The following is a 12,638-nucleotide window of genomic DNA, read 5'->3' as shown; positions in this document are numbered from 1 at the left end:
GGTTCACTAGAATGTGGCATATATCCTAAAAGGAAAAGCAGTTTTAACATTCTGCTTACTTCTCTAAATTCCTGCTTTCATGTAGATTTTGACCCGGTAATTTCTTACTATCATGTTTGCTCCTAAAGAAAAAAAATTTCTAGCATTTCTAATTTCTAATTATTTTCTTATCCATATAATATAGCTGACCATATTACCTTGTCTACAATTTTAATAAGCTTCATATTTTTACATTTCAATCACTAAAAGTTTTATTTTGTGGGTAGGTATAATATTGATTTAACAATTACTCTTTATTCAGCTTGATTTACTGGTACAATCTAGGATAGAATTTTGCCAAATCCCAAAACAGATCAATTCGATTATAAGACCATTAAGAGATGGACAAGATTCCGAAATTCATTTCCTAAACAGATATCTGTATAACTGCTATGGAATTTATTAGTCTATTGATTTTTTTTCTCTACCAGTAGTATGTGTAATGTACAAAAATTCTGTATTTGAAGCTATTGGAAGAGTAGCCAAAGTGGTAAAAAGATGACAAATAAGAAACTGAGTTCAATCTTGTTTCTACCAAGAAATAGAATAGTAAAGAAAAAGACTAGTATGTGAAACTATATAAAATTTAATCATTCTTTATAAAAATTTTTAAAATGCATAAGCAAAATTAAGACAAAATTGAAAATATATGCAATATATAAAATACACCAAGAGTTAAAATCTACAATATGCAAAGAGCTCTGAAAAACAACGAAAACCCAAAAATGGACAAAGGGCTTAAAGATCACCTGGCTCCAGGGACACCAGTCAGAAAACCCTACAGAAACAAAGGCAAGAGATGATCATCTAGAGATAATATACCAAAGTAGAAGTAGTGGACATAAAGAGACAACAGATTCAAGACTTATAATTCACTGAGACTGATGCTGTTACATGAGGATTTGATGAATAAAAGAGGTCTACCAGGTTTCCAGCTTCAACAACCAGAAAGATGGTGGAGTCATCCATTGAGATAATTAACTTGGGAGAGGGAATAGGTTTTGTAAGAGAAGATGGTAAAATCAGTTGCACATGTTATGAACATGAGTTTTCTGTGGGCCATCAAAAATAGTTATCCAGTAGGCAATCAGATACACAGATCTAAAGCTCACAGAAGAAATCAGCGTTGGAGATCTAAGATTAGACTCTTCAGAAGCTTTTTCTTTGACATTAATCTCTTACTATCTCCTCAGCCAGTCAGATATTACCCTACAATTCTCTGACAATGTCTTTATAAAGTATCTCTCTTTCATTCTGTTAATGCTTCCAAAACAGTGGTTTTATATGAGGAAATCTAAGTTTAATCAATGTTTTGCCACACGCTTTGTAAGGCAAGGTGCATGATGGCCACTGGTGGTGGCACTATGCTGGTAATTTTAGTGACAAAAAGGAAGGAAATCAAGGGTACTACTGATCAAGACTTCTTTGCAGATGGGGGGAAAGCATCTATACTCCTTCCTCAGTAAAGTAGAAAGGAGGTAGTGGAGCTATTCTCTGAAAGATAAAGTGTATCTAGAGAATAAACAGGAAGCCAGAAAATTAAAAGGGTAAAGATGTACAAAAGGATAATCAGAGAGTAGACATGGGAGCAGAGAAAAAAGAGCTACATACCAGGCACTTTCCTTTCCCTACCTTTCCTATTTTGTCCTATCTTCACTGCTTCCTGGTCTATCACTAACACTCAGTTCTGATAATTACATTATTTGGCTTGGAGAACTTTAAGTAGACCATAGCAAGACCACAGCTTGAAAAGAAAACTCACCATAAAAAGTAGGAAATTATACCACCTGACCAGAGACAGAAAATCAGGATACCTGATACTGCAAATAAACAATGTCACAATTTGATCCCTGTAGTCTATCAGTATTCCCTTTTAATTTGTGCCAAATCACATAGAAAGAAATCTTCAAGCTCTAGGGAGATGAAAATGTAAAACCTCAGAATAATTGCTTGGGCAGTGGAGCTAGATCTACAATCACAATTATAAAGGAAGCTGCAGGCACTTTAACTTAAAAGTACCAGAGTGTTGTGTATATTACCATGAGTATTTTGACATAAAAGGAGAATCACAAAACTTCTGAGCCAGAAGGGTCCTTAGAGATTATCAGTTCTGGCTGCTATAACAAAGTACCATAGTCTAGAAGGCTTATAAACAACAGAAGCTGATTTTCTCACAGTTCTGGGAGCTGAACTCTGAGATCAGAGGGCCAGAAAGGTCAAGTTCTGGTGGAAGGCCTTCATCCAGTTTGCAGACTGCTGACTTACTGTATCCTCACAAGCCAAAGAAAGGAAGCAAACTCTCTTAACTCTTACAAGGGCACTAATCTCATTTGTGAGGGCTCCACCCTCATTACCTCATCTAATCCTCATTACTTCCCAAAAGGCTTACCACCTAATACCATCACATGGGAGAGTGAGGGAACAGGGTTTCAACATACAAATTTTGGGGGAACACATTCAGTCCATAACAGAGATTACTTGAGGTAGTTTTCCAAATATTTTTAAATCCTTCTGAGAACTGGATAGATCAATTCACAGTGATATCATATCAAATCATTTCAAGTCAATGAAATTAAGAAAATCATTCCAGCACAATTTCCATAAATGAAAATTAATCATGAAAGAAAAAAAAAACTCTTCTATAAAAATGGCTGGTTTCAGATGGTATGCTTAACTGTTTGGAAAATATAAGAGAATCAACCAAAAAGTGGTTATAATAAATAGACTTAGAAAGGGACTAATTACAAAATACACACACACACAAAAAAAAAAAATCAGTGGCTCTTCTATTGTGCAGGAACAGGTAGGAAAAATACACACACACACAAAGAAAAATCTCATTCCCACCAATAAAAAGTAAAACATGGTGGGACTGAACAGAAGACAAAATGATCTATCTTCTGATATCCATAGAGAAAGAATCAATCATTTATTCAGTAGTACTGAGAAACCTAATCAAAAACTCAAAAATTCAGTACCTTCTACTTCACACTATATAACTAAACATGTTCTGGAAGAGCTAAACACAAAGTTTAAATTGAAACTATAAAAATAGTTTATTTTTTAATTTTTTTAAAGATTATTTATTTATGAAAGACAGAGAGAGAGAGAGAGAGAGGCGGCAGAGACACAGGCAGAGAGCCTGACATGAGACTCGATCCCGGGTCTCCAGGATCACACCCTGGGCTGAAAGCGGTGCTAAACCGCTGAGCCACCCGGGCTGCCCAAAAATAGTTTAAAAATATAAATTAATAGCTACATAAACAAAAGGCAGAAAAAGCCTACAAGATTCATAAAGAAAGAATGAGACAGAACTACATAAATGTTAAGGTCTATAAGAAGGCAGAAGAGAAGGAGGTATTAAGTATGCCAAAATGAAGCTGTTAAAGAAAAGATGATAATGCTCTGTAACAGCAAGTACAGGGCCTCTCAAACAGCTTTGTAGTTAAGGGAAAAATAGTACAACCTTTCTGATAGGCAACGTGGTCATGTTTCAAAAGTGTTAAACATGGGCATATCTTTTGACCTACTAATAATTCCACTAATAATTTTTTCTAAATAAATAATAATGCATAGGCACAAAAGGATATTAGCCACCGTAATATTCAGTGTAGCACTGCTTTTCATGTAAGGATTGAAAGTAATCTAGGTGTCCAAGAATGGAGGACTACTAACAGTACATTCATACAATGAAACAGTCATGGAGCCACGAAAAATTGTGTGGAAGAGTAACATCATTAGTAATATAAAATATTAAAGGAGAAACACAAGTAACAAAACAGCATAAATCCACTTTTAGTTAAAAAAAAATAGGTATTATCAACACATACATGTTTATCCACATATACACACACACAACACAGGATAAATAGGTTAAAATTAACCCCTAAACTATTAAGAATAATAAAGATTAGAGAGGGGAGGCAATTTATCCCAAGTCTCCCTACACCATACATACCTACTTATCAGAACGAGCATTCTTACTACAAGACTCCTGGACCTCATGTAGAAAAAGAAGTCTAGTTTAATCAATACAGTAGACAAAAGGGGAAATAGTTGTACTATCTACCCATCTCCTAACAACTCCACCTTCTCTCCCAACCCCTACCAGGAAGCCAGGGCAATCAATCCACCATCTCACCAGGGTGGCAAGAGAGGGAATGTTAGTAATTCCTTTTGGATCCCCACTAATTACCAGCAAACAGAATGCCCCCATCTGGAGCCAGAATCTGTAAACTTAGGCTCAGTCTTCTTGCAGTGTTACACCATCAGAAAGCAGGTACAACTCCTCTCCCCCAAGGTGGTTACATGAGAAGTGGGGGCTTACTTCTCACTGATCTAATTATTCTTAAGATACATTATTTAGAAGTAGAGACCCAAAGCGCTTTTGGTTCAACCTTTTCATGTCACTTAGATGTTTAGTAACAGTAAAGAAACACTGCTGCTAACCAACATTTGCAACTCGGTTTTCTAAACTACTACTTGCAATACAAATCTGACTTTTCTTTTTCAGCCTCTCTCAAGACAATATAACCCCAAAGAGAACTTAAGAAATCGCCAATAGTGCAGATCATTATTTTTGATCATGCTTTTCTAAAATTTTCACAATAGGCATTACCTTTTGTAATAGAAAATAATTTTTTTCTAATGGCAGGCTAAGCTATCATACTGCAATTATTCAACCTAAGATATTCATATACAGCAATATTATCTTTAGCTATACCACAACTAATCTGTCATACAAAACTAAATCCACTCATTTTTTAAAAGTAAACCATTCTTCTAAATGTAGACTTCAAGATCCATAAAGGTAAAAAGTAAGCATTCTTGTCAACACAAATTTATAAAAATTTCCAATCATCTATAATGCCTATTTCAAATCTCTTAAGTTTATTTATCTCAGAAAAGTAACCCAATAATCAGCAACTGAGTTAAGATGAAAAATCTGCACTTACTAAATATTTTCACAGAGTCAGTCAAAGACATCACATGTAGCACAGAACAATGAACGATACTATCTTTACATGTTTTTCATTTGAACTAGTGGACATTTAATGAGCATCTACTGCATGCTAGGTCCTATAACAGGTGCTAACGATATAAAATGTTGACACACAAATCCTGTATTAATGTGTACAACTATGGGGTGATTGTTCCTATGCACAGGTTTCATGATATATGGTATATGCACCATATTGATTTTCTAAATTCCCAAAATTTTCCTTCTGAGACATATATGCTACCATGGGTTTTTAGATAAGGGGCTGTAGATCAGGTCTGGAGTATGTCAGGACAGATGGATTAATTTAAGGAGCAAAGGAGTCGGCAGAGGGAGGTAAAAGTTATAGTCAGAAAAGCCTTCAGAAATAAGGTTACCGGGCAGCCCGGGTGGCTCAGCAGTTTAGAGCTGCCTTCAGCCCAGGGTGCAATCCTGGAGACCTAGGATCAAGTCCCATGTCGGGTTCCCTGCATGGAGCCTGCTTCTCCCTCTGCCTGTGTCTCTGCCTCTCTCTCTCTATCATGAATTAATAAAATCTTAAAAAAAAAAAGAATTTGTTTTTAAATTTTTTTTATTTTTTTATTTATGATAGTCACACACACACACACACAGAGAGAGAGAGAGAGAGAGGCAGAGACACAGGCAGAGGGAGAAGCAGGCTCCATGCACCAGGAGCCCGACGTGGGATTCGATTCCAGGTCTCCAGGATCGCGCCCTGGGCCAAAGGCAGGCGCCAAACCACTGCGCCACCCAGGGATCCCCCAAAAAAAAAGAATCTTTAAAAAAAAAAAAAGAAATAAAATAAGGTTACCGTGTTCTAGGCTCATAACAGTACACTTGAAAATCTTAAACCAATAAAATTTAAAAAAAAAAAAAAAAAAGGGGAAGCCCAGGTGGCTCAGCAGTTTAGCGCCGCCTTCAGCCCAGGGCATGATCCTGGAGATCTGGGATCAAGTCCCATGTCAGGCTCCCTGCCTGGAGCCTGCTTCTCCCTCTGCCTCTCTCTCTCATCCTCTGGTGTGTGTGCGTGTGTGTGTGTGTTTCTCTCATGAATAAATAAATAAAATTAAAAAAAAAAAAGAAAATTTTAAACCAATCCTTTCCTATCACCACCAAAAACATCTTTTATTTCTTACTGACTTCCTTGTTTTTGGAAGATCAGAGCAACCAGACCGTATTCATTCATATTTAATTCCCTAAGAGCATTACTATACCAATTTTATATTTAATCCAAAAAGTACAAACTTTCTGTTTTGCTGGCCCATACAGCTTTATGCCAAATAAATGTACGATTTCCATTAAAGTTATTCAATTACAGTCAGTCTTGATTATGTATGATCAACCACACTGTAGATTACCCATAGTAAAACACAGTACCTAACACTTACATGACAGCATTAACTATGTGTCAGACACCAAGCATTATGTATATGTACATATGCTATACTCACACATACATACATATATATACACTCATTTAATCCTCAAAGCAATTTTCTGAGGTACTATTATTATCCACATTTTTAAGTTGAGAAAAGTGGGGCACTATAAGGCTAAGTAACTGTCCAGCATAACATTACAACAGACATCACAACAGAGTATGAACTTTGAGAAAATATTTACAACAGGGATTTGTTGTCATACCGACTTTCTTCCCAAAGGATTATCCAAGTTAACGGAAAATTAATGCTCCTGGAATCAGCCCATATGCCCTTTCCTCTCACTTCCCCCTCCCACAACTGCCCGCACCCACAAAATCTCACTTCTCAAGTTCCAGTACACAACTGTAATATTACTGCCATTCTAATCATCTGTCCAAGTTAAGAGAAATGTCTTAGACCAAGTGTCTAAGCACCAATCCTCAGACTGGTGTTGATATAGGTCAAAGCTTTCAGTGAGTGGAGACAAAAGGACACTGAGATTGTCCTTATTACTTTTTCATTGTTAAGATATGGTAACAATGACTCATGTTTAAATTGTTATCATCCTTACTGGCCAAATGAAAAGTCAGTGACCCATCAATCCCCCCCAAAATCCTAAATGTTAGTATAACAAATACAGGATAAATCTATGTATGCACTATGTATGTGTAGAGGGGGGGGAAAGGGTGGAAGACAGGCATACAGAATGAAGAACGAAAACTTGCAGGGTCAAAAGGAAATAGACACTACTTTCACATTTAATGGTGACTTAGAGACTTGAGACTGGTCTGGCAAACAGGTGCAAACAAAGCTTTGCAAATTTCAGTATCTTATTCAGAAAAGATTACAAGCATTGAGGCAAGTTTTTATTTTAAACTGGAATATGATGGGGGGAACTTAAAAAGATGACAAGTCTGGACTTTAAAATTAAAGTTAAGCTCATAATTTTTAATAATACTATGAAAAGGAGATTTTAAAAAGCGTCATTAATTTATTTTCTTCACCAAAAAAACTGCAAGAAGATTATTAAAGCATGGACTCTAGAGTCAGCCCGCCAGAGTCTCAGCTATTTTACTCTCTCTCTAGTTCAGTTTCCTTAAAGATTTTTGCGAGCATCACGTGAGTTAAGATACATAAAGTGCGGGGATCCCTGGGTGGCTTGGAGGTTTAGCGCTGCCTTCCGCCTAGGGTGTGATCCTGGAGTCCCAGGATGGAGTCCCAGGATTGGGTCCCAGGATCAGGCTCCCTGCATGGAGCCTGCTTCTCCACCCCTCCCTCTCCCTCTCTGTCTCTGTCTCTGATGAATAAATAAATAAAATCTTTAAGAAAAAAAAAAAAGATAAATAAACACTGGCACTTCATGCTTCAAAAGCACAGCCATAAGTATTATTTAAGAACATGAAATAACGGTAAAGTAAGGACTAGAATAAAGACCTTAAAAATTACGATGCTGAAAGTAACTGATGTTACAGTTCAATAAAGCTTTTAAAAAGTAGATATTTTTACAGACAAAGTATGAGGTGAAGTATGATACTTTCAATTTACATTCTTAATTAGGTTGGGGGAAAAATCTGAACCCATTTAGGATAACTTCAACAGGCTGAAACCCTAAATTCTTTACAAGTTAGCCTCCAAGGCTCTGAAATGCATTGCTCAATTGTGGCTGTTGTCTGAAAGAGAAAGCAAACACTCGATACTTTCACTAATAAAAGAAAATTTCATCCCAGCAATGGATTCAGAGACACCAGGAGGTAAGCCAGGTGAGGTAAGCACCACAGGTTGGGTGCAATTTTCCCCAGTCCAACTATCCCCTCTCCTGGTGCCTGCACTCCTACAGGTTGGGGCAATTTTCCCCAGTCCAACTATCCCCTCTCCTGGTATCCCAAAATAGCATGCTCAGTCTTCATCAAGGATGGCCCTGATGTGAACTTTCTCAGTCCATCCTGCCTTTTTGCCCCTTCTCTTGTCACCTCTACACTCAGGATGAATTAAGACACTTATTCGTGGACACATCATTTTATTTCTTAGCATACTCATTATCCACACCCTTGCTACTCAACTGTTCCTCGCCCAGCAGCACCTAGGAGCCCTAAGGAAATGCAGAGTATCAAGATGCATCACAGATCTACTAAATCGGAATGTGCAGTTTTAAACACCGGCCCCAAGGGATCCCTATGCACATGAAAGTTTGAGAAGCACTTGCTTGGACTCTACTGCAGAGAGCTGTAAAAATTTTAAATGCTCAAGTTCATATTTGAGTTCAGGGGTGTAGCATGAAAATTCCAAGACGTGGAATCAGAGGAGTTCAGTTAAGGGAAATGGCCAACATATAAAGGAATTTAAGTGTTCAAAGGTTTATTTTCAACAATGCCTACATTTAATACTTCCTGCTTCAAGTCAGTATGTCGCGCAACAGCACACTAGCAGTTTCCTTGGTGCTGTATTTTGTCGTACGAGGAGTACAAATAATGACTAATTCTAGAAATCTGCACGCGATCAGGCCCAAAGCTGCGCAACGTGGACGCTACAATTTCAGGATTCAGTACAATTCGGCCTCGATACACACAACTCATTCCCGAAAAATCGTTATTCAGGAAGAAGAAAGAAAGAAAGAAAAAAAAAAATCTGAAGGCTGTGAACTTTCAAATCATATTCTGAAACCAAAACTGGCACTGAACCAACCCTAAGTCGTCTGCAGAACCAAAAACTGTTTTAGGAGGTTTGTGTTCGTTCCTGCAGGAAAAAGTAGGGGAAGGGGTGGGGGGTGCGGGTGGGGGAGGGGGCGGGGGGAGATCAACTTGCACAAAGTTTGTCTCAGATCCCTAAGAGGCCTCGACTGGCATGTTCTCTTACAGGTGAATAAGCGTCAATTCGCACGAAAACGCGTTCCTGCCCTCCAAGGTGGATAAGCCTCCCTGAGTCTAAAGGCTGCCTTTTCCGAGGTTCGGGGGTTCCGGGGCCCGCTCCGCTTCCGGCCTGCGGAGGAAGCGCGCCGCGCGCCCGGGGCTGACACCAGCAGGAAGAGTGACCAAGTAGGAGGGCGAGCGGCCGCCGGGCCCGGGGCTCCGCGCTCCCGCCGCAGCCGGCCTTGCAGCCTCGATCGAGCCCGGGCCCCCGAGGCGGGGCCGGCGGCCGGGAGCCCCCTCCCGCGCCCGGCCCCACGCCGACCCGGGAGGCGCACGGGCGAGGACGGCGGCGGCGGCGGCGGCGGCCTCGGGCCCTCCGAGAGGCGCTGCGGGCGGCGGGGGCGGCGGCGGCGGCGGCGGCGGCTGCACGTGGGGGCTGCGCTGGAGGGAGGCGGAGGCGCTCGCGCGGGGGAGGGGGCGCAGGCTTTTTTACGATCATCATCATCATCATCATCTTGTTTTACCTGTGGCGCAGCAGGGCTCCCCAGCTCCTATTCCCTGAATCCTCCTCCTCCTCCTCCTCCTCCTCCTCCTCCTCCTCCCCTCCTCCTCTTTCTCTCTCTCTCCCTCAGTCTCTGCCGGGCGCTCGCGGAACCGGCCGGGCCCGGCCCGACCAGACAGAGAACAGGGCGGGAGGGGGGGGGGGCGGCGGCGGCGGTGACCAGCGAGCACGTGACCACGCCCGCGCCGTCACGGCGGCCGCCTCCTGCCGCGCGCCCTCCCCGCGCTCCACCTCTAATAACCCCGCGGCTCCGGCGCCCGGGACGCTCGTGCGCAGGCGCCCGCCCGCCCGCCCGCCCGCCCGCCGGTCCGCCCGGCCGGGAGGTGCGCGGGCGCGCGACGCGCTCGCTCTCGGGGCTCAGTGTGTGGGGACACGCGGGGCGCGACGCGGGGAGCGAGCCGCAGGCCAAACCCCCCGCTGAGCCGGCCCGCTGCCACGCGCATGCGCCAGAGGGCTCGCCCCGCCCCCTCCCTTCCCAAACTTTCTCCTTGTCCTCCTGCACCCCGTCGGCGTGCAGCTGCAGCTTTAGGGGCCTGCCTCGGGGACTCCGGCCCTCGCACCCACCACCACCCTCCCAGGGTGGGACTGAGAGCTGTCAGCCTCTGGGAAACTAAGAGGCTGGTCCGCCTGCCTCAGAATTTACATTATCTTCTTGCCCGTCGATGGCCTTTCTACTGCCCAGTAGACTCCTCTCCATACATGCTCCAGGACCCAGCCTGCCTCTTACTCTGAAGCGTAGTCTACTCTGCTGTGGGGGTGTCATCAACATTTTGTGCAGACCTACTTTGGCACAACCCATAAATAAGAGCTTTTTTTTTTTTTTTTTTTTTTTAGCAAATCCACTATGCTAGGCTTGGACTCTATCTCTGTTCATAAAACCTAGGACAGTATCTTTAGCATGATGGTACCTCAGTAAAGTTCTGATGACGGATTATCAGAACACAGGCAATGCCTAAACGCTTTAGGTCCATCACCTCTGCTTACTCATGATTTAAGATTGACTCCCTTCAACCCTAGCGCATGGAATGCTGGTGTTTGGTTTTTTTTTTAATTTTTTTATTTATTTATGATAGTCACAGAGAGAGAGAGAGAGGCAGAGACACAGGCAGAGGGAGAAGCAGGCTCCATGCACCGGGAGCCCGACGTGGGATTCGATCCCGAGTCTCCAGGATCGCGCCCTGGGCCAAAGGCAGGCGCCAAACCGCTGCGCCACCCAGGGATCCCGCTGGTGTTTGTTTCTTGACTATGAAAGCCTTCGAATGGGAATGCTAATTAGAGTGGTAAATGCTTCACCTAGTAAAAAAGATTTATGGTCTTTTATTAGACTATCTTCTCAAAGAGTTCTGAAAGAAACTAATACTGTTGAGTTCGGAAGAAGGAAACCAAGGCAGAGGAAGATCAAATTTCCAAAGGTTAGCTAGCTTCTACTGAGGGTCCCTATGTGGGAGACCTTTCTTCACAAACACTACCCCTCCCCCCCTTCACACAGGGATTCCCTCTCTACTGGCCCTTTTTGTTGCAGGAGCTGGACAGGTTAAGTTAATGCCTCTCGCCAGGTCTAATCAGAGCAAGTAATTAAAATGTAAAAGCTTACTAACTGGCAGTTCTGGCTAAGTCCGGTCATCATTGCCATTAAACTAAGTGAACACTGAGATGACGTTCAAGAAATACAACTAGCAGCGAAATTCCAGAAAATGTTGGGATAAATGTTAATCAAGAATCGGTATTGACAAGGGCATCTGAGAAACTAGAAAATAGGAAAATCACAACCCTCGAGCCTCCAATCTGAAATGTTGGTGGACTTTTTCCTACACTTACCAATGTATACGCACACACACAGTGATCCCACCTGATAGTTGCAGCTACCACCTAGGATATGCTAGTAGCATCCCATTCTAAGTATCCAGTCCAAGGTTCAGACTCTGTGAAAGACTGTATTTTGGTGGCCTATGATGAACCCCAATATTCATGCCCTTGTGTAATACCCTCCCCTTGAGTGTGGGCCAGACCTGGCACTGCTTTAACCAATAGAATATGGCATAAATCACTGCCAGTTCCAGGCTGAGGCCTTAAGAAGACTTTGCAGTGACAACAATGAAATTTACTGGACCTGTACTCATGGAAAAAAAATAATTAAGAAATCCTCCTACCCAACTGTGTTCTGGGAAATAGCTTACCACATAGAACAAGCCTTTGCCATATGACTTAGGTGAGACTCTTCCTCAAAAGACTAGATGACTTCTTGTTTACCTGTGACAAGACCAAACACAGACCTTTCCCTTTTTGCCTGAACCTGCTGGCAAGGTCAGGCACAAACCCTTCAACCTCATCAATCTCATGGATGATTAGCTGAGATTAGAACTGTGTGTTGCCTTGAAATTGGCTAGGCACAGAGATAAACATGTCCTGGTTGACTAAGACATCTCCTGATTACAAACCCATTCCAACTGATGCAGGCTAGCTGGGTCCAAGGACCCAGAGGGGTTCCCACAAGACCAGCCAAGAGGGTCCTTGGATTTGCAGAAGATAGAAATCAAATGCAAGCCAAGAGAAAGTGAGAGCAGAGTTTATTGAAGACATTGAGTGCAGACAAAGCATCGGGAAGACTCAGAAAGGAAAGAATGAGTCTCATCTTTATTAGTGTCTATTATTTTTATTGAGGACTCTGGTCTCTTGTCTTCTCAGGCATCCAGGAACAAAGATGAGTGTTTAAGTGTCTTCCATAAGTTGGGACACCTGGGTGGCTCAGCAGTTGAGCATCTGCCTTCAGC

General features: G+C 42.1%; 1 protein-coding gene across 1 annotated transcript in view; it reads right to left on the bottom strand.

The window, feature by feature from the left end:
* Positions 1-9,949, bottom strand: part of TBC1D5 (TBC1 domain family member 5) — a 530,534-nt gene extending 520,585 nt beyond the window's left edge. Inside the window, exon 1 of the mRNA XM_055321341.1 lies at positions 9,830-9,949. The gene's annotated coding sequence lies outside the window, so the exon portion shown is untranslated. The remainder of the gene's footprint in view (positions 1-9,829) is intronic.
* Positions 9,950-12,638: the final 2,689 nt, after the last annotated feature.

The sequence above is a fragment of the Nyctereutes procyonoides genome, unplaced genomic scaffold, assembly GCF_905146905.1.
Source record: "Nyctereutes procyonoides isolate TBG_1078 unplaced genomic scaffold, NYPRO_anot_genome, whole genome shotgun sequence".
In the NCBI taxonomy this organism is placed as follows: domain Eukaryota; kingdom Metazoa; phylum Chordata; class Mammalia; order Carnivora; family Canidae; genus Nyctereutes; species Nyctereutes procyonoides.
Note: the sequence above shows the minus strand (reverse complement) of the source record. Positions and strands in the feature narration are given on the sequence as shown.